The sequence below is a fragment of the Pantherophis guttatus genome, chromosome 5, assembly GCF_059756535.1.
Source record: "Pantherophis guttatus breed Tessera chromosome 5, ASM5975653v1, whole genome shotgun sequence".
In the NCBI taxonomy this organism is placed as follows: Eukaryota; Metazoa; Chordata; class Lepidosauria; order Squamata; family Colubridae; genus Pantherophis; species Pantherophis guttatus.
Window position 1 is genome coordinate 95,800,910 of NC_142067.1, and position 24,023 is coordinate 95,824,932.

Here is a 24,023-nt window from a genome sequence, read left to right on the forward strand (position 1 = left end):
TACAGTGAGCATGTAATTGCCAAATGTATAGATTCCTTGGTCAGCAAAAATGAGTAACAAGCAGAGGTGGTATTCAGCCGGTTTGGACCAGTTCAGGCGAACCGATAGGACAAATGTTAACTGGTTCACCAAACCAGCGAACTGCCCCCATCCACCCGGTCGCCTGGTTGCCACTCATCCCGCCCACCCGCTCGCCACTCGCCTCACCCCAGCTGCTTGCTCTGCCCACCCCTGCCCCACCCTGCCCTATATATGTTGCCTTCACCACGCGGCCCGGCTAATTGCCTTGGGACTTCTTCAGGCTGTAGTTTTCAGTAATTTTTGGCACAAGAAGCCTGTAGCCATGACCTCTTTTTCAGCACGAGAAGCCTCCAGCTGCCGCTGCCGGCTCAGTTCTGGCTGCCTTACAATTTCTAGTGTACCCTAATACAATTACCGAGTTTAAGTGATCTTGGCATGGTGGCAATTTCATTGTCCACTGCATGCCTATATGCCATTGTGTGTGCTGCTATCTCTTCCCTGTCCTTCTTACACATGCTATTCATGGGTGAAGCCATTGGAGACAATTAATTTATTTCACTAGTCTTAACCTTCAGGTGTTTCTGGAATTTTATTTAGCTTCTCCCTTATACTTTTAAGTAGTTTTTCAATGGGTTAATGGAGTAAATTGACAGCTATGTATGCTACCTTTTTATATAGAAAGAAACAAATAAGTAAATATGTTGCTGTCTGAACTTGAAGGAAGCACTTAACTGTATCATAGTATTGGAAATCCTGCCATTTTGAATCGCTGCCTTCCAAAGCCCAATACAACTATGCTACAACTATGATAATTGCAGAATACTGTGTCTAAGAAGGCGAGATGGATTTCAACGGAGTCAGATGGAATAAAGGTTATCTCAATAAAGAATTCCTTTGTAGTGTGGACATGTAGGATTCTATAAGGATGAAAGGCTAGAGCTCCCAAATAGCAGTTTGGATTGCTCCAGTCTGTCACCTCTTGCATTGGGATAGTGGTTTGATAGTTCTTTCTGACACTATCTAACATCCAGAGGGCATCTGATCTGGTGTTCTAACACTTATATGCAAGGGAGATATGTCTAGCACATTCCATGTTTTCTCTCTGATGACTAATAAGTCACTATATTTCCCTCTTTATGAAATGTAGAACAGAACATAAAATGTCAGAGGGGTCCTAGGAAGAAGCCAATGAAAGTTAACTTGCAAAAGAATAGCCTACAGAGCTTAGGTAACAAAGCAATATTATGCCATGCTTCTTTTTATTATATCAAGAACAAAGAAACATTAAGAACAAAACATTTCCTAAGGGTAGTAAACTTGAACCCATGCCATCTCTGAATCTGAAATAACAAATAACAAGAACAGAACTTGTCTGGCAGATTGGTTAGGTAACATTTGGGGACACACCTGTACTCTGAAAATATATATCCACTCTGACTTTTTTGGGAGTTGTGTACAGCTAAGATTTAGCTGGAACATCTCACAAAACTATTATTGAAAGACTGAGTTTTCTTCTCAACTATTATTTGGATAAGACTTCAACCACTTAACTAAGAAATATCTATGAAGAACTGCCTGCATTACCTATAAGAAGCTTCTAATCTACTATCCAGTTTTTCTGGGCTTTTTCTTTGTAAAGTATTAGACCAGTTTTTTCCCCAAGGGCTTGAGAGAAATTTATAGTGAGTCTTTACCTTTTTAAAGTACCCAAGAAAAGAGCTTCCAAAATTTATGATGATTGGATCTGCATAAAAGAAAAGCTATAGATAATTAAGTGGTGGTAGTTTTCAACTGCAAAGAAAGAAAGGAAAGAATAACAGTAAAATTAAATAAGCTAAATAATAACTGCAGGGGCCAAAATGCCAAAGTTAAATTCCTGTGAAGACTATTGTCTCAAAACCCATTAAAGTTATCTTCAGAGCTCTTCAGAATTTCCTAGTCAGAACTTCATCTTTTCTTCTTTCTTCTGCTCACTTCCTAAAAGCCTGGAGAAATGTCTTTAGTAAAGGTTACTTCTGGGATTTCTGGAGCTGGAATGCACCTAAGATGACTGCGGTGATCCCATGAGGTTAGACTGTCAGGTTTGCACTGCTGTGCCTTTCCACCTTGGAGAGGGAGTCTTTTTTCAGTTGCAGTTTGAGATACACCCAATATCTACTTGCAATTGGTTATATGGTATAGTAGTCTGAGGTAGCCTGGTTCTGATCATAGTGACTCATCCTTAAGTTTGGTGCTGCTCCTATTGAAAAGACTTTAGAGCACATAACTTAGTTGATCATGAGTCAGAATCAACACCTTCTGGAATTAGGATTAATTCAAAGTCTGCAGCAGTGGTGGGTTTCACTTACCTCTGCTACTGGTTCGCTCACGCGCTTTTGCGCATGCGCAGAGCATATTTGATGACATACGGGTGGGCGGAGCCTCCTCCTGCTGTTACTGGTTCGCCGAACTGGGGTGAACTGGTAGCAACCCACCACTGGTCTGCAAGCCTTGATTGCCCATATACAATTTTATAGGGAGGTATTTTTGATTTCTTTAAAGGTGATATTTTGACATCCAGGAGTGCCATGGGAAATACAGGGGCAAGTCAGCAAATTGTAAATTCAAACACGGTACTTCATTCTAGGCAGTCAGGAGGAATGTGGCTTCAGCCCTCTTCCCTTAGCAAACTGCAAACTTGCCAGTTATCTCCTATGCCTCTGTATGAATTCCTTTGCCTGTCCAATTTTGCTTAAACTTCTGGGCTAATGTTTCTCTTCCTTTTTTTTTTTTAATTTGATTTATATGCCGCCCTTCTCCAGAGACTCAGGGGGGCTTACAATGTGTTAAGCAATAGCCTTCATCCTTTTGTATATTTTTACAAAATCAGCTTATTGCCCCCACAAACTGGGTCCTCAATTTATCTACATTAGAATAATAATAATAATAATAATAATAATAATAATAATAATAATAATAATAATAATAATAATAATAATAATAATAATAATAATAATAATAATAATTTTATTTCTATACCGCCTTTCTCCCGAAGGACTCGGGGCGGTGTACAGCCAACTTAAAAACACAAGACACAACAATGATTAAAATTTAAAATAATTAAATAGATTTGGCCGGTTTAAAACCCCAAAAATTTTAAATACCCCAATTTAAAATCATTATGTTGATAGCCTGGCCTGGCGGAACAACAGGGTCTTCAATGCGCAACGAAACACCCGGAGGTTGGAGATCTTACGTATTTCCGGGGGCAGTTCATTCCATAGGGCTGGGGCTCCCACAGAGAAGGCCCTGCCCCTGGGTGTCGCCAGCCGACATAACTTGGCCGATGGCACCCTGAGGAGACCCTCTCTGTGGGAGCAAACTGGCCGGTGGGAGGCTATTGGTGGCAGAAGTCGGTCTCAAAGATACCCGGGTCCTATGCCATGGAGCACTTTAAAGGTGGTAACCAGCACCTTGAATCACACCCGGAAGACCACTGGGAGCCAGTGCAGCTCACGCAGGAGGGGTATCACACGGGCACAACGAGTTGTGCCCATAACCACCCGCGCGGCCGCATTCTGGACCAGTTGGAGCCTCCAAGTGCTCTTCAATGGGAGCCCCATGTAGAGAGCATTACAATAGTCCAGCCGGGAGGTGACAAGGGCATAGGACCGCCTACTACCACCAATAGCCTCCCACTGGCCAGTACGCTCTTATAGAGAGGGACTCCTCCAGGTGCCGTCAGCCAAACAGTGTCGACTGGCGGCCCCTAGGGGGAGAGCCTTCTCTGTGGGGGCACCTACCATCTGGAATGAGCTCCCCCAGAGATACGGAGGATCCCGGATCTGCGCTCCTTCCGCCGTGCTGTGAAGACCTTTTTATTCCATCAAGCGGGCTTGGCCTGATCTCTTCCCCTTTTAAATATGTAAATTTTAATCTGTTTTTAAATTATTGGGGTATTTTAATTTGTCTGGGCCAAATAATTTAATTTGATTTTATCGGGTTTTTAAATTTTGTGTATTTATGTATTTTATTGTTGGCTGTTCACCGCCCTGAGTCCTTCGGGAGTAGGGCGGTATACAAATCAAATAAACTAAACTAAACTAATGAGTGACCATGCGCAAGGTGTCCCGGTCCAGAAAGGGCTGCAACTGGCGGATCAGGCGAACCTGATAAAAGGCCCCCCTGGCCACGGCCGTCATATGCTCTTCTAAAGACAGCCGTGCATCCAGGAGGACACCCAGATTGCGAGCCCTCTCTGTGGGGGGCAAAGATTCACCCCCAATAGTCAGCGATGGCACCTGCTGACTATATCGGGACGCCGGCAGCCACAGCCACTCGGTCTTGGATGGGTTGAGTCTGAGCCTGTTCCTCCCCATCCAGACCCGCACGGCCTCCAGGCAGCAAGACATCACATCAAGGGCATCGTTGGGGTGGTCTGGGGTGGACATGTACAGCTGAGTGTCGTCAGCGTACAGATGACACTTCACCCCAAAACCACGGATGATCTCACCCAGCGGCTTCACATAAATGTTGAACAGAAGGGGCGAGAGGACCGACCCTTGTGGCACTCCCCATGCGAGATGCCTCGAGGTTGACCTCTGCCCCCTGCCAACACGAACTGCGAGCGGTCGGAGAGGAAGGAGGAGAACCACCGCAGAACGGTGCCCCCTATTCCTAACCCTCTGAACCGCTGCAGCATGATACCATGGTCGATGGTATCAAAAGCCGCTGAGAGATCTAATAGGACTAGGACAGAGGAGCAACCCTTGTCCCGAGCCCTCCAGAGATCATCCACCAACATGACCAATGCCGTTTCTGTGCTGTGCCCCTGCCTGAAGCCCAACTGGCACAGGTCTAGATAGATAGCTTCATCCAGGTGCCCGGGCAGTTGTCGTGCCACCACACTCTCAACAACCTTCGCCACAAAACGAAGGTTGGAGACCGGACGGTAGTTAGCTAATTCAGCCGGGTCCAGGGAGGGCTTCTTGAGGAGGGGTCTCACCACCGCCTCTTTCAAGGTGGCGGGAAAGGCACCCTCACTCAGAGAAGCAGTTATAATCCCCTGGAGCCAGCCTCGTGTAACCTCCCGGGAGGCCAGTACCAACCAGGAGGGACACGGGTCCAATAAACATGTGGCGGCACTAATCCTACCCAGAACCCTGTCCACAGAAAGGATGGAAGGCTGAGTCAACCTTGAGCCTGGAGAGATTCGAACTTACTAATTGCAGACAGCTGGAGTTAAATTACAATGCATTAGTCTGCTGAGCTATCCAGGCTTCCTTCATGACTTCCTTCAGGCTTCCTTCATGACTTTAGTTGTGTACTTCTGCTAGTTGGATTGAAATTGGGGCACGACCCCAGCTTGTATCATAGAGCGTTCTGTTTTATGATGACTGTATTTTCTTCCCATATCTAGCTCCACCCATTGTATATATAAGGAGCTGCATACGTCCATTCTGTGCTTCTATCTGTGAATATTCAGTGAATATAGAATGCCTTATGTAAATAAACAGTGATTTAGTTGAATTGATAATTCTCAACTTATTTATTGAGTCTGATCCTGAAAATATCGTAACAATCTGGTAGCAGAGGATGGTTAAATTGACTCAATAAAAACTTAAACATGTCTAAAAGAGATAGGCCCAACACCAGGGCATACAGCAAAGAAATGGAAGCGGATCAAGAAATAATCGATGAGTCCACGAATGCAATTTCGAGAGAATCTGAAGAATACACCACAGACAATGAAGAAATAATAAATGAAGATGATGACCAAGAAGAAAACGAAATAGAAAACAACGAACTCAGGTCAGAGATACTAAAACTTTTAAAAAGCCAAAAGAGCAATGAAAGTCTCGTCGCGAACCTCCAAGATATACTAAAAAACAACGGAGCAGCGAGAGAGAAGCACATCGCTACTGAAAAATCAAAAGACTCAAAAATAGTGAGTAATATGCTTGCAGATGAAAACGCAACGAAGAAGAAAACCAACAGTCCCGTGCAAAATTTCAAATGGCAGCCATCTTGGTTTCAACAGACCCCTAAGATGAGCGAAGCAGAGCCAATCAGAAAGCAGGATTCAAAATATCTGGCGCGAAAAGCCTTACTCGATGTGAAAATGAAAGAGAAAAAAATATATACCTCAGAAGAATCAGACACAGAGAACGAAGAAGATTCAATAGACATGCAAGTAAAATCAGCAATAAAAACGCTTTTTGCAGCATTTGGACCAAAACTGAAGATCACCAAAAAATCAACAAAAAAACAAGCAAGCGAGCCAATGCCTCAAAATCTACCCGCTCCTATCCAGACGGCGAGAGCACCGACGCCTGAGCCCAGAGAACCCTGCAGATACCGCCCCACGCCGCAGACTAATCCAAGGACCAGCGCCTTCAGCAAAAGAAAACGAGCGCCCGCTATCACCAGGACTCCAAAGATCGAGCCGGAGACTGATTTATCGGAAGAAGAACAAAGCGAGGGAGCTGCAACAGCGAGAACCTCTCACGGTGACTCCAGGAACGAAATGAGTAACGCACATGCGCAAGACTACGCAGACAACTTCGGAAGACATGAGATGCGGAGAGAATCATGCAAATTCGTCGCTAGCATCCCCACGCCGTTTTGCAACTTTCACCATTTGCAAGACCACGGACTACCTTCGGTTGTAAGTAATGGACCCAACAACGTTGGGAATTTACCCAATGACTTCCCAAAGCTGAGGATAGATGGCATTAATTTGCAAGAATGGTATCAGCAGCTCCAGGTTGTCTTTATGAAAGAAAATTTACTCTTTTTTATTACTAACCCCCCCAAAAGACCTTGGACTCTAAAGTTAGATTGCCTACACCATAGAGCATTCTTCTTATTAATTTCCAGTGTATCTCCTGCCATGTATCACAGCATTAAGCAAAATCTGACTGTCTCAGAAATTATTCAATGCATGTTTAATTTATTTCACAGTGAAAGTGTAGCCACTACCACAAGAATGTCTAAAGATTTCTTCTCTTCTAGGATAAAGCCAGGGGTTACCATAAGTGAACATTTAATATCTTTAAACAAAATTAGAGCAGAACTGCACTTAAGGGGGGAAGTGATTTCAGATCAAACGATGAAAAGTGTTATCATCAACTCACTTGACCCATCATGGGATAATTATATGTCACATTTAGACACAATCAATCTAGGATACTTATCCATAGAAAGTCTATCTAACAAGTTAATAGCTGAAGACAATTCAAGGAGGAGTCGTTATAACAACCACATAGAACACAAACAATATAAAAAGGTAGCATTTCAAGAAAGATACCATGAACCATTTGGATGCCACAATTGTGGGTCCAGAGAACATAATAGGAGGGATTGCCCTAAAATTCTAAGAGAAAGACATAGGTCAGAATATAGAAATAGGTACAACAACAGACAACCTTCCATTGATAGACACAGGTATAGAAGTCCACCCAACTATAGAGAACGTAGAGGGGGCAGAGACAATTCAAAGGATAGAAAGTCTGGTTCACTGAATGGGCTAGACAAACATGACAACATTAACATACAACAACCAGAGAACAACAATTGGCTTATTGATTCTGGAGCAACCAATCACACTACAAATAATAAAAATATATTATCTTCTTTTGTAGAAGATAAATTTGTAATCAAAGTAGCTAATCAAGAAAAGGTTCAAGTAATAGGTAGAGGGAATGTAATCTTACCAGGCCTAGGAAAAGTAGAGGGGGTATTACTAATACCTGAGATACCTCATAACATACTTAGTGCAATAAAACTAAGCAGAGATTCTGACATTAACATTGTGTTCTCAAAAGGAAAGGCAACATTAGAGAAAAACAGAACAAACATAGGCACAGTAATAATCAAAGGAGGCCTACCTTATTTAATGACAAAGGAGAAATGGTTAAACAACATTGATTCAAATATGGAAGATGACAATGAAATAGATAATGGAGACAATAGTAACAGTGACAATGAGGAACATGAAGTAACTCATAACCACAAAGATACACACAATGAAAAAAAAACCTAAAATAGGTAAACCAATTCATGATGAGTGTGCTCATGTCTTACATAGGAAATTAGGACATGCCAGTTTTCCTGTAGTGCAAAAGATGACTGAACATGCAGAAGGTGTTAAAATAAAAAATTGTGAAAACTATTTGGAATGCTCAGTATGTAAATCTACAAAACTCAAAACTAGTCCCAGACCTAGAAAGTCAACGAGATCAACTAACAAAATTTTTGATTTGGTACACATGGATCTAGTTGGTCCATTAACACCATCAATTACTTATAAAAAACATTACTTTCTAACCATTGTGGATGATTATAGTCGTTATGGATTTGTTTACACATTAAAACATAAAGATGAAACCTTTCAGAAATTTAAGGAATTTTACAAACGTATAGAAACACAACACAATATTAAAATAAAACAAATCATGACAGATAGGGGATGTGAATTCATGTCTAAGGAATTCTCCCAATGGCTAAAAGACAAAGGAATGTTACATTACACATCTAGCCCATTTTCTGCATTCCAGAACGGAGTGGTAGAGAGAAAGAACTCAACATTACAAACCATGATTAGATGCACATTAGAGGATGCTGGCTTAGGTAAACAATTCTGGTCAGAAGCCCTACAATATTCTAATTACACACAAAACAGAACTTGGTCCAGTATTGTAAATAAGAGACCGTATGAAGTGATGTATAACAGAAAACCAAAACTAGCACACATGCACATATTTGGAGTCACTGCAGACGTACACATACCTAAACAATTGAGGCGCAAAGGTGAGAACGTATCCAGAAGACTTAGATTTATGGGATACAAGACAGGTACAAAAGGATACAGATTTATCGATAGTAATAACAAATTTATAGTTTCCAGAACGGCTGTGTTCCATGAACAGGCCAACTGGTCTAGAATACATCTTAATGAAATATTCCCAAACACCAATCCAGGCACTAAATTCCAAGAAAAAGGGGATAGAGAAGAACATAGTAACAACACGCATAAAAATAAAGTCAAAACATGGACAAATAGTCAACACAAAATAAGAACAGATTCATTAACTAAAAAGGAAGCGAGGTATATGCATGACAATGATACTAAACCAGAAAGAGCAATCAGAAGTAGCAGAAATCAAGTGCCAAACAAATACAAAGATTATGTAATGCACATGGATGGAGAATCACCAACACCTAACACATATGAGGAAGTGTTAAAACTTCCTCCTGAAGAAAGGAAAAAATGGGAATCAGCCATGAGTAAAGAGATGGATAGTTTACGAGGGCTAAATGTATTCACACCTACAATTGCACCAAAGGACAAAACCATCATTGGCACTAGGTGGATATATAAAATTAAAAATTTAGAGGGAGGCAATACTCTATACAAAGCTAGATTAGTTGCACAAGGTTATGCACAGAAATATCCCGAGGATTACACAGATACATACTCCCCCACAGTAAGAACAGAGAGTGTCAAGACAGCTCTGGTTATAGCATCAGCACTCAACCTCGATGTGTTCCAATACGACATACAGACTGCATATTTACATGCAAAATTAGATAAAGAAATATATGTAAGGGCACCCCACAGTCAATACACAAACAAAAATGAAACTTGGTTACTAAATAAAAGTTTATACGGGTTGAAACAATCTGGTAAACAATGGTATGATTGTTTAGTAAAAGTACTCAAAACTATGAATTTCAACTCCACTACTACTGATAATTGTTTCTTTGTCAAAAAAGAGGATGATTCACTAGAATTTATATTGATCTATGTGGATGATATTTTGTACATAGGTAAACATAATGAGAGGAGAGAAGCATTTGTAACAAAACTGAATGAACATTTTTCATTGAAATCTTTGGGTAAAGTAAATAAGTATCTTGGTGTTCAAATCAGTAAAACCAAAAGAGGATTTAAGCTTTCTCAAAAGGACAAAATCATAGAGCTCTTGAATAAATGTAATTTAAGTAATGCTAAGCCTTGCAATACTCCAATGCAAACTGATTTTTTGAAGAATACAGATGAATCATCCCCTGAATTCAAAGACAATACATTTTACAGGTCAGTCATAGGTTCACTTCTTTATATCTCCAATTGGACTAGACCTGATATTGCTTTGCCTCTCAACTTATTGTCCAGACATGTTAGCAAACCATCACTATACCATTGGGAAGCTGTCAAAAGGATATTAAGGTACTTGAAGAATAGTTTAGACTTCTGTTTGTTATTGGAACCTAATACTGTCAAAGAGCCCATCCTCACATGTTATGCCGATGCGGATTGGGCTGGCGATACCTCATGTAGAAAAAGCACATCTGGTTATTTATTCTTCCTTAACGGTTGTCCAGTTTACTGGTATACTTATTTATTTATTTATTTATTTGTTTAAATTTCTATACCGCCCTTCTCCAATGTAGGACTCAGGGCGGTGAACAGCCAAAGTAAAAACAAGACATACATACAAAACATACAAAATCTAAAATCTATTTAAAATAATTAAATAATTTTGGCCGTAATTAAAACATTCCAATTTAAAATCCGTTTAAAATTTGACTCAAGCCAGCCCAGCTAGTTGAAATAAATGGGTTTTTAGGGCCCGACGAAAAATCCGGAGGTCTGTTATTGTACGTAGCTCTGGGGGGAGGTTGTTCCAGAGGGTGGGCGCCACCACAGAGAAGGCTCTCCCCCTGGGGGTCGCCAGCCGACATTGTCTGGCGGACGGCACCCTGAGGAGGCCCACTCTGTGGGAGCGTACTGGCCGGTGGGAGGCTATTGGTGGCAGAAGGCGGTCTCGTAAGTACCCCGGCCCTAAGCCATGGAGCGCTTTAAAGGTGGTCACCAACACCTTGAAGCGCACCCGGAAGACCACCGGGAGCCAGTGCAGCTCGCGCAGGAGAGGTGTCACGTGGGAGCGCCTCGTCGCCCCCAAAATCCCCCGCGCGGCCGCGTTCTGGACCAGCTGGAGCCTCCGGGTGCACCCCAGGGGGAGCCCCATGTAGAGAGCGTTGCAGTAGTCCAGGCGGGAAGTGACGAGTGCCTGAGTGACTGTGCGTAGGGAGTCCCGATCTAGAAAGGGGCGCAACTGGCGTATCAGGCGGACCTGATAAAAAGCCCCCCTGGCCACGGCCGCCAAATGATCTTCTAACGACAGCCGTGCGTCCAGGAGGACGCCCAAGTTACGAGCCCTCTCCGTGGGGGCGAGTGATTCGCCCCCAATAGCCAGCGATGGCGTCAGCTGGCTATATCGGGACGCCGGAAGCCACAGCCACTCGGTCTTGGAGGGGTTGAGTTGGAGCCTGTTTCTCCCCATCCAGGCCCGCACGGCCTCCAGGCACTGGGACATCACTTTAAGGGCATCATTGGGGTGGCCTGGGGTGGAGATGTACAGCTGGGTGTCATCAGCGTACTGATGGAACTCCACCCCGAAGCCACGGATGATCTCACCCAGCGGCTTTACATAAATGTTGAACAGAAGGGGCGAGAGGACCGACCCTTGTGGCACCCCACAAGCAAGGTGCCTCGGGGTCGACCGCTGCCCCCCTGTCAACACAGATTGCGACCGGTCAGAGAGGTAGGAGGAGAACCACCTCAAAACGGTGCCTCCCACCCCCAACCCCGCCAACCGGTGCAACATGATACCATGGTCGATGGTATCAAAAGCCGCTGAGAGGTCTAACAGGACCAGGATAGAGGAGCAACCCCTATCCCGGGCCCTCCAGAGATCATCCACCAATGCGACCAATGCCGTTTCCGTGCTGTGCCCAGGCCGGAAGCCGGACTGGAGCGGGTCTAGATAGACAGCTTCATCCAGGTACCGGGGAAGCTGTTGCGCCACCACACTCTCAACAACCTTCGCAATGAAGCGAAGGTTGGAGACTGGACGATAGTTAGCCAAAACAGCCGGATCCAGAGAAGGCTTCTTGAGGAGGGGCCTCACCACCGCTTCTTTCAAAGCGGCCGGCAGGACTCCCTCACTCAAAGAAGCGTTAACAATCTTCTGGAGCCAGCCTCGTGTCACCTCCCGGGAAGCCAGTACCAACCAGGAGGGACACGGGTCCAATAAACATGTGGTCGCGTTCAGCCGTCCCAGGACCCTGTCCATGTCCTCGGGAGCCACAGGATCGAACTCCCCCCAGATAACACTCTCAAGACCTGCCTCAGTCATCCCATCTGGACATACCCAGTCAGAGGCCAGCCCTTCCCGAATCTGAGCGATTTTGTCATACAGATACTGCACAAAATCCTCAGCTCGACCCTGCAAGGGGTCATCCCGCACTTCCAGATGGAGGAGGGAGTGGGTCACCCTAAACAGGGCGGCCGGGCGATTATCTGATGACGCGATAAGAGCGGCAAAATAATTAGTTTTCGCCGCTTTTATCGCCACTAGGTAGGTCTTAATATGAGACCTCACCAGTGTTCGGTCAGGTTCGGAGCGGCTGGTCCTCCAACTACTCTCCAGGCGTCTTTTCCGGCGCTTCATCTCCCTAAGCTCCTCGGAAAACCAAGGAGCTAGGTGAGTTCGGTGCCGGGTCAGAGGCCGCAAAGGCACGACTCGGTCCAAGGCCCCGGCAGCCGCACTATCCCAGGCGGCCACCAGGTCTTCGGCCGAGTCATGAGCCAGAATCTCAGGAAATGGCCCAAGCTCCATCTGGAACCTATCAGGGTCCATCAGGCGCCTGGGGCGGAACCACCTGGTCGGTCCCGCCTCCCTGCGGCAGGGTGCAGCGGTTAGAAAGTCCAGTCGAAGGAGCGAGTGGTCAGACCATGACAAGGGTTCGATGGCTATATCCCCTATATCGAGGCTACTCAACCACTGACCAGAGACAAAAACTAAGTCCAGAGTGTGTCCTCCTGTGTGAGTGGGGTCATGAATTAACTGAGTAAGGTCCATGGCCGTCATGGAAGCCATGAACTCTCGAGCCACCTCAGACGTTTCACCGATAGATGGCAGATTGAAATCCCCCATGATGGCAAGTCTGGGGGTGCCCACCGCCACCTCGGCTATAACGTTAAGGAGCTCGGGCAGGGCCGTTGCCACGTGGCAGGGAGCCAGGTACGTGACCAACAGGCCCATCTGTACTCCACGACCCCACTTCACAAAGAGGGACTCACATCCGGCTATCTGTGGAACAGTGGTCTCCCTTGGATCCAGACCTTCCTTTATAATAACCGCCACCCCCCCACCCCTGCCCTGAGCCCTCAGCTGATGAAATGCACGGAAGCCTGGTGGGCATATATCCACGAGGGGGACTCCCCCCTCCTGGCCCAACCAGGTCTCCGTAATACCCGCCAGGTCCGCCTCCCCCTCCTGAATAAGATCGTGGATGAGGGGGGCTTTATTAACAACGGACCTGGCGTTGCACAACATCAGCCGGAGGCTCTGGCCCTGAGAATCTGAACAACCTGGGGAACAAGAAAGGCATTGGGGACCGGAATGCGCAATCGCTCTAAGATAGCGAGTGCGCATTCCCCGCACATGATATGGTCCCCAGCTTCCGCCATATCTGCCCCTCCCACTCACTGTGCTGATGGAACAGCCCTCTTCAAATCGAACTCCAACCCCCTCCCCGACCTCCGGTTCTGCGTCCCTAATGTCGCAGCCCTTCGCTAAGGCTGGTCTTGAACCCGGTGGATTTCCCCCAGAACCCACCCTAATCCCCCCCGAACCCCTTAAAATTTTTGTTAAAAACTCACTAAAAAACCCACTTAAAAAACCCCTCAAACTCTTCTTAGCCGCATGCCATCTCTCGGGGCTCCAACGCCCGTCATCAAGATAGGCCCTCGATAACGAAGAGGGCCAGACCTGCGAGAGGGGGGAGTCTCGCAGGGCACGAAGGTCATTCACCGAGTACATCAAAGATCAAAGGGAGGTGATAGTCCATGGCCAATAACCAGGGGCCAATTTGATGTTATCACAGTCAGAAGGAGTGCAATGCAAGGCTTCAATAGAGTTCCAATGGAGCATGTGAGACCTCAGTGCCCTCTCACGGCAATGGCGGGAGTAAAATGCTGTTTCGGTCCGGCAGAGGGTGACCCAGCCCTCCTCTCACGGGGGCTGGTCAACCACGATCGTCCAAAAAGCCGGAGTTGAGACAGCAGCTATAGACCCACTCCACCAAGACTTGAATCCCCAGATGTAAACCTCCATTCAACGGAGGGGAAGAATGGGGTCAGGTCAGTCCACATAGTCCAGACAGGCTCAGACAGCGGAGATCATAACCGTCATTACCTCCGGGGAGGTCAAGATGGCATCTAGACCCGGAGATGATTGTTCAGCAGGCATACACGGCATGGCATCACCACATTCAGGGGGATGGGGGTGAAAAAGGAGAGCAGAGGCAACAAATGCCATAGGGGGGAAAACCCCTCAGTCATAGTCCAGCTCTCCCCAACCCCTCCCGGATCTTCCTTGGGACCATGCTGCTTGCCTCGTCCAGCCTCGCCCAGCCTCCATAAATCCTCATGGAGGCCTCTGGGACGACCAAGGGGCCAAATAACGCCCCACGGTCGCCCAGGAGATCCAACAAAGCAAGCCAGCAACTGCCAACCTCTCCGACGCTCCCACGCACCAAACTGTGGCAGCTTCTTCCCTGACCCGGCAGCCGCCATTTCCACGCCGCCAGCACCGCCGTCGCTGCCGCTGCCAGCCTCCCCGCCCTCACCTCGCCCCCCCCTCCGCCCCTAGTACATGTCCAGGGCAGATTGGGCTGGCGAGGATCCCGGCGAGGGTGCTGTACCGCCGCCACCGCCGCGGCGCTGACGCCGTCATCCTGGCCCTGCTACCTTCGCCAGGAGAGTCTGCTGCCGCCCCTCCTCCTTCGGGCCGCTCTCGCCGTCCTACGGTCTCCGCGAGCCTCAAGGACACTCACAGAAGCCGGAGACCCCTCAACGGAGAGCCCCAACACTCCTCCAGCTGGGCCAGGGCTGCAACGATCGAAATTCAGCCCTCCAAAGGCCCCCTGGAGCCATAATCGCCCCCCAGGATTACCGGGATCACAGGCAAGTCGCCATCTTGCGCATGCGCATACTGGCAAACAAGATCTAGTAGCCACTTCAACAACAGAGGCAGAATATGTTTGTCTATCTAAGGCAGCAAATAACCTTGTATGGTTTAACGATTTACTTTCTGATATTTGGAAGAAACCCATTTTGCCTTTTATTATGCATGAAGACAATAAAGCTGCTATCGAAATATCTAGGTCTGATGCTATTGGACAAAGGTCCAGACATATAGATATAAAGTTTAAACATGTGAGACAATTATCTCAAGATGGATTTATCAAAGCAGTTCATTGTGAAACATCAGAGCAAATAGCTGACATATTAACAAAGCCTTTGCCGTCTAAGCAGCATAAATACTTGACTTCTAAATTACATGTCTTATATTGTTCTGAATCTGATTGTAATTGTTGTAATATATCGAATCGGCATTTAGAGGGGGATTTGTCACAAGTAAATGCCTTATTCTCCATTATGTAAATAGTACATGAACAGGGTATCAGGGGTTAACTTATTCTTCACCTCTTAATGTATTCATATTTCACCACTCCCATATCTAGCTCCACCCATTGTATATATAAGGAGCTGCATACGTCCATTCTGTGCTTCTATCTGTGAATATTCAGTGAATATAGAATGCCTTATGTAAATAAACAGAGATTTAGTTGAATTGATAATTCTCAACTTATTTATTGAGTCTGATCCTGAAAATATCGTAACATATCTTTTAAATCCTCGCTTAAGTTTATTGCTGCCATTATGAAAAACAAGCAGTCTTGAAGTTCTGCCATGGGAGGCAGGAAAAATTTATTGGATTTTTAAAAGGAGCTTTGGAAATTGTTACACTTAGATTCTGCAGACATTGCATATCATACCGAGGCCAACTTGCTGCAGGAGAACTCACAGCGGGACAATATCATGGCAGTTACACTAATATTGAAGAAATCGTGGAATAGAATCATTAAAGAAAGGATTCAAAAGGAGGGAGAAAATGAAATGTGAATGACAAAAATTAAAATAATTTTTAATTGTTTTAAATAATTAAATTGAATTGTTAAATTGTCCAGGAGTGAGTTGGCCATGGCAAGTTAGTTAGTTAGTTAGTTAGTTTATTTATCAACAGGTACAAGGAAACAAGTAACAGTATAGACATAGACATGGACACATGAAAAAAAATTGGCACAAATAAAAGGATATAACTAGGCAAAACATAACCATAAACACATAGAATGATTACATACAAATGGGGACAGTAGGACAGGGATGGTAGGCACGCTGGTGCGCTTGTTCACGCCCCCTTAGGTACCTCTTAAGAAACATGAAAGGTCCACGGTAGATAGTTTAAGGTAAAAGGTATGAGGATTAGCGAGACTAACAGCAGCATCAGATAGAGTGTTCCAGACATTTACTACTCTATTGCAGAAGTCATATTTCCTATAATCAAGATTAGAGCAAATTACATTGAGTTTGAATCTATTGAAATTAAAGTACTCATTTACAGGTAGGACTTTTTGGTAAATAATTTTATGAACTAAGCATAGGTTGGAATGTAGACTGTGTAGTTCAAGGCTATCCAGACTTAAAATTTCAAGCCTGGTGGTATAGGGAATTTTATTTCGAGCAGACATTTTGAGTATTCTTCTAGAAAAATATCTCTGGACCTTCTCTAATGTATTGATGTCAGAAATACAGTGAGGATTCCAGGCAGGTGAACAGTATTCAAGTATAGATCTGGCAAAGGTTATTCCATTCTGTACACAAATTTCTTCATACACCCCTGAAAGAGATTCTCTGAGTCCTCTTGAGCTAGGAGGATCCACATCATGCAAAATAGGGCTATGGGGTGGCATTCTGCAGGTACAATAATGGTAGAGAAGTACTGACAGTCTGCTTCCCCTCCTATTTCATCTCTGTCAACAATGCTGTAAACCATGGGGAGTGATGGGATACCCTAAAGGGGAAAGGTTGTAATCTTGCAATCCAATGCAAGGATCAGATTGTTGTCGTTGTTAGTTGCGAAGTTGTGTCTAGCCCATCACGACCCCATGGACAACGTTCCTCCAGGCCTTCCTGTCCTCTACCATCCCCCAGAGTCCACTTAAGCTCATGACTACTGATTCAGTGACTCCATCCAGCCACCTCATTCTCTGTCGTCCCATTCTTCTTTTCCCCTCAAATTTCCCAGCGGTGTAATTAGGGTCAGATAAATGTAGATGGGGTGAACTCTTCATTTATGATTATAAAACATATTTTGGAGGATTTCTGAATAAAACACTCCAGTCTAGAGAGCATAAATGGATAGAGGTTCAGCAACTACTCTATTCTTTCTTTTCCTCCTTAACAGATTTTTTTTCCTAGTAAGGGCAAAGCTGAAACAGAGTTAGGAAATCATGGGAGGAAGTGCAGTGTTGTCTAAATGCTTGAAAAATATTGTTTTCAGTGGTAATTACACAACATTGTGTCCATGGAGTCAGAAGCAGTCAAGGTCAAGTTTACACTGACTTCTTCCTGATTAATAATTGTATTAGACATTTCTTTTCTTTACTACATTAACCATTGAAATCTAGGAATCTAGGAAAGGGAAAAAGCAACAGGGTTTGAAAACGGAGGATATTCAATTTTGTCTGAAAAGTCTGCTTAATTTCAAATAGTTCAACAATTTAAAATGTCTTTTATTTTTCCTTTTAATTGGTTGAAATAAGTGCTCTCACAAAAAAATAGATCTAGATTTTTTTAAATGGAAAAAAATCCATAGTCAATTTGGAAAATAATATTGCTATATTATCACATTATAAATAATCTGTTTTAATCTGAAAAATCATTTTCACCCTACTTCAGAGTTTCAGACTTCACCCTCTAACATCTTTTAAAAGCATGTTTTTGCTGTCATTATCAAGCCACTCTCTCCTAGCCAATATAATCTGCATTCTAATTACATTCTAAAGGAAGAAAGTGAGCTTTTCCTACTTTGTATGATTAAAGTTCTTCTAATTTTCGGCCTTCGTAAGATATTTTACAAACTTTATTCAGAAAGCCTCATTTTATTACCGTAATTGAGCCCTGAATTACGGTTGTAAGTTACTATGCTGGTAAGTAAATTTTCAGACTTTTTAACAGCAGTTAAGCAAATACCATAGTTATTAAGTCAATATCACAGTTATTAAATGGATGCCCAATTCATTAAGCAAATACATTCATTTGAATGGGTCCTTTTGCTAGAAACTGGCAAAAAGCATCATAAAGCGCAATTATGTGACTTCATAATGTTGCAGGAGATAGAAACATCTGACCCTTTCAGCATGCATTCATGTGACTACAGTGCAACCATTTATGATGCCTGGCATTGCTCTACAGGCTTTAAAGCACCAATTCTGTAGTAATTGTCAACTCAAATGGTTATAAACCAACCAGTCATTAAGCCAGGACTACCTGTATTAAACCAGACAATGTATTAAAAAATGATATAAAAGCCTTTTAAAATAAAATAATTTCCCCATGTTTAGATGATACAGAAAAGCAATTGTTATTCAGTCCTCCATCTCAGGTAGAATTAAATATATAATAAAAAAAAAACTGTAAGTGGTAAAGTATCAGAATAAGATGGGTTCCCTCTTGAGCGGCATAAAAAAAAAGTATAGATCTTTTGGTGCCAAACCTTTATCAAATGTATGAAGAGATATTTGATTAGGGAAGTTTATCACTAGCATTTAATCTGGTTTATATTACATTTATATCAAATGCATGTAAAGATCACACTCAGTGTGCTAATCATTGTCCAAATTCATTGATAATGGTGACACAAAGATTTTAACATCAGTGTTGGCAAATAGATTACAGCAAGAGATATTGTTTGTTATTAAGAATAGTCAAGCAGAGTTTGTAAAAACTAGGCTTCTGCTATTAAGTAATATTGAAAGATCTACAAGTATAGTTCATAATTCAGTTGAACACAAATTGGTTTTATCTGAAGACAATATTCTTTTGTTTATTTTTAAACCACATACAACTACCTCAGTATTGACGCAATAGATAGAAGCCTTTAGCAAAATGCTATATTAAATGCTCCAAATTGTAATCAATGTCAATCGGTGAAAATTTGGCAAATCCTCCATTTAAGCAATATCAATTCTGTATTTGTACCAAATCATTAGATTTGGTGTACCAAAAGATATAACTCATTTAGTAACTTTTAATATAAATAAAATGTGGAGAGAGGTTTCTTCAGATAATGATTAATGAGAATTATTAAACCTTACCATTTGTGGAAAGGTGAACACTTGAAAAAATGAATATTACCCCAGATGTATTCTGAGGGAATGCAGTTTGTATTTGGAATATTTTCATAAAATAATTTATTTAGGAATTTATGTGGGGTTCTTTGATTCTGAAAATTTCTTTACAAAAATGCATCAATTAATGAGGGAGGATTTTGTTTTCTGAATCTGGAGTCATATCACCTATTGTATGAAATATTGGAAACCAACAATTGGTGTTAATTTTCTAATTTACAATTTGATAGTTAATTCTCAATTCTAATTTAAGCAACTTTGGGATAGACAGATATAGATGACAGACAGATAGATGGATAATGGATAGATAGATAGATAGATAGATAGATAGATAGATAGATAGATAGATAGATAGATAGATAGATAGATAGTGGACAGACAGACAGACAGACAGACAGATGATAGAGCACCTTTAGTAGAAATAAATGTTACAGAATGCATCTAATAAAAAAGATTCAGTCCTTTTTCCCTTACTAATTTTACTTTATCAGGAAACCCAACTATAAAAAGTTGGGGAAAAGATTGTCAGAAACAGATGTAATAGATGTTGCAGATGTAATTAAAAATATAATGCTTCTTTATAAAATATGTTTTACAGTTCTACATTTACCAAGTTTTGGGAAAAGGTAGTGAATTATATAAATATGATTGTACAACAAAAACTAACATTTTCAGAGAATAATATTATCTTGAATCACATATCTAATACGTGGAATTAGTTAAAAGGAAATGGATTCCTTGTACCTCTGTTATGTCCAAAAGACTAATTTGGAGCATTGGAAAGCCCCGTTTATTCAATAGATTGAAGATCTGCTAGTACTTGCTACTTATGAGAAGACTGAATATAGACATGGACTTGTACGTATAAGTATAATGAAATATGGGACTCATTTATACAAAATACAATAAGTTAAAAATGATAGTTATATATGTATTAAAATTTATGCATAAGTAAATAATATTGGCATTAGATCATTAGAAATAGAACTGTAACATTTACAGTTACAATGAATTATGTTATTTTTTTGGTTGTATTTATTTCACAAATAAATTTTCATTTCCCCCTCTTTTTTGGCAAACTATATATCTCCATCATAATTATCTTTCTCTTTTGCTTTTCTTCTTTCTTTTTTCGATCAATTAAAAAAATGTAAATTAAAAATTAAAAACATGCTCCCACAATCCTTAACCACTGAGTGTTTTCTTCCAGTGTACATGTGTCTCTTTCCAGCTGTTTCCCCATGCATTAGCTCAACAAGCCAAGCAGTGAAAAGGGAAGTAATCTTAGAGCTGCCATTTTGTTGCTACACTTAATTTTTATTTATATATTTATAAAAATTGATATGCCATCCATCTTGCTATTGAGACACTGGGCTGTTAATCATTCCAGACTGAGTGGATATGGTTATTCAAAGGTGTGTCTCTACAAGCCCATTTTTTTCTCTTGCTCATCAACAAGAGGTATACATAATCATGCCTTGTTCCTAGAGAATATCATTCTCTGGAGTGCGAGTATGATTCTTTGTGTGATCTGGAACCTTCAAACGTTTACTTTGCTGTAGCAATAGCAATAGCACTTAAACTTATATACTTTATAGTGCTTTACAGCCCTCTCTAAGCAGTTTCCAGAGTCAGTATATGGCTGATTGACCCAAATTGTTGGTTGACCCAACAATTTGGGTCAACCTTGAGCCTGGTGAGATTTGAACTGCCAAATTGCAGGCAGCCGGCAGGCAGCAGAAGTAACCTGCAGTATTGCAATCTAACCACTGCACACTGAGGCTCAGTGTACTCACACCTTCTCCTTTTTGTACATCTGCTCATTTTTTCCCCAGATTATATTTACTACCAGTCAATTGGGCATTTTCAATCTGCTGAGAGAGTCAGGGGAACTGCTATCCTGTAAGACAGTGGCAGAGCACTTGAAGACCAGTCTCACCGGAATGCAGATGCTGCTGGGGGCCTCTGTGGAGTTAAAGGTCCTGAAAGTGGAATGGAAAGATGGCAAAGGTGATCCCATTAGCAGAAGGAAGCAATTACATTTGTTTTAAAATGAATATAGCTTTCTGATTCAGTTCATTGTGCCTGTTCATACTTGCAGGTGGATAATCAGCTTTTTGACAGATAGGAAACAAGTGAAGCTAGGAAAAATTATATCTACTATCCAGCAATTAACAGAGGTTCCCATGAGGGCTGTGTGCTCTCTTCATCGCTCTTCTCTCTAGATACCAATGATTGCACCTCAAGGGAATCCTCTGTTAAAGTATTAAAGTTTGCAGATGGTTCAGCAGTCATTAGCCTCATTCAAGATCGTGATGAGTCTTCATATAGACAGGAGGTTGAACAACTGGTCCTGTGGGTGCAGCCATAATAATCTGGAGCTGAATATGCTTAAAAGTGTAGAGTGTATTTTAGTGCAGCTCTTCTATTCTACCATCTCTTACCATATTCATTTGTGCATTTGTTCTTAAGACTTGGTCTTGTGCAGCCAGAATTAGTCCTTCAGTCTCTTTCTTCAACTTTCCTGCTCTTAGTCATTGCCAGGCCTTGTTATTATCTGCATTCCCTAGCCATGTAGTGCTTTGTCTTCCCATATTTCCATTCTCTTCTTCATTTGGTCTTTCTTGTATGTCAGTTTGGCTCTCCAATAGTCAGTAAGCTGTCCTGGTATACTAACTTCAGTGCATCTTCTTCATTATCCTTAGGATATTCTCCCAAAGCCCTTTTTTCTTCTTCAACTATCTGATGTACTCGCAACATTCCACACTCATCTATTGGCCTTGGTAAGTAAGGTCTGTTAATGTTGTTGCGGGGATAAAGGGCATGATTCATTGTCATTATTTTTCTAATCTTCATATCCATTGCTTTTATTCTGCTTGAATCCAGTCCACTATTCCACCTGTGTACCTAATTATTGAAATTGCCAAGATGTTGATTGCCTTAATGGTATTTTCTCCATTGAGTTTGGACTTTAAGATCTTCTTCACTCTCTTGATGTATTCACCTCTAATCTTTTTCTTGACTTCAGTATGCTTGATGTTGTCAGTTTGAAGGATACCAGGTATTTGTAGTAATCATCTTCATCCAGTCTCTTGATGTTATTTTTGTAGGGTATTTTGATTCCTTTAGTTTTCACTATTTTTCCCCGCTTCATGGTGAGTATGGCATATTTGTCCAGTCCAAGCTCCATTGAAATATCTTGACTGCATATACGAACAGTGCTGAGCAGCAATTTTCTTTTAGAAATATTCCTCTTTGATACTAATCTCTCCCAGTTTCTCACCATTGACCTGCAGGGGTGTCTTCGTTGTGCCATCGATTTTTGCCCAAAGTTTCTGATGATTCCTACTGACTCCTGTTGTATTGTGACTCCAACCTCTGAGCCCGTCTTATCAGAGAGAGAAGACTCTGAAAGTGAAGGAGAGGAATTTGCAAGGCCTCCTTCTCCAGGACCTTCCTCTCTGGCAATGCCTCAGGTGTCTTCTGAAGGAGAAGAGATAGGCCAGGAGCCAGGCATTTCCGAGCAGCCACAGTTAGATAGCGACGGAGATAAGTCTTGCCTGGATCCCCGACAGCGTCAGAAAGACAAGCACATGCAGCAGAGAAGGAGGCATGCCAGAGATTAAGCTGAGTCATTGGGCCACACCCCACAGGAGATAAAAGGTGGTGTGGTGGCCATTCAGGCTTTGTGACGGACAAAACTGAAAGCTAGCAAGTCATTCTGCATTTCTGGAACTTTGTTATATGCTCTGCTTGGACTGATTTTTTGGACTGGACTTGACTATTCTTTGACTTTTGTGGACTTTGATGTTTTCGGTCGGAGGAGATAACCTCCCTTTGTAAGTAAAGACTGTTAGCAAGCAGCCATTCGGTTGCTGCCAATTCTGTTATCAAAGGAAATTCTTGTCTGCTGGTTTATTTTAACTCTTGGTCAACTGCTGGTGTGCGTGTATGAGACGGGGACAGAACATGTCGTTTCTAGGCACTTGATTATCCAGTCAAGTGGCAGAGAGTCGAATACCTTTTTGTAGTCAATCCATGCTATGTTTAGGTTGGTCTTCATTTTGTCAACTAGGAGTTGATGTTTTGTTCCTCTGCTATTGGGATGTTTTCCTTTCTGCCCAGGTAGAAAGAGCTTGTTTTCAACTAGATGCTTTTGGACTGCATCAGCTACCATACCAGATAGCAATTTGAAAATTGTTGCTAAGTAGGTAATTGGTTTATAGTTGCCTGATACACATAATATACTGTTCGGGATAGGCATAGTATAACATAATCAAAGTTGTGGATTCTCTAACATTGGAAGTTTTTAAGAACCGTTTGTCTGAATAATTTTTTTTTTTAATTTGATTTATATGCCGCCCTTCTCCGGAGACTCAGGGCGGCTTACAATGCGCTAAGCAATAGCCTTCATCCTTTTCTATATTTATACAAAGTCAGCTTATTGCCCCCACAAACTGGGTCCTCATTTCACCTACCTTAGAAAGGATGGAAGGCTGAGTCAACCTTGAGCCTTGGCGAGATTCGAACCAGCAGAAATTGCAGGCAGCTGTGTTAATTACAGGGTGCACTAAACCCCTGTACTATCAAGGCTCTTTGTCTGAAATATTATAGGGTTTCCTGCTTGACTTGAACTAGAAGCCTTCAAGGTCCCTTCAAACCAAGTAGCCTGGTTTAGCTCAACAGACAGAAGCACT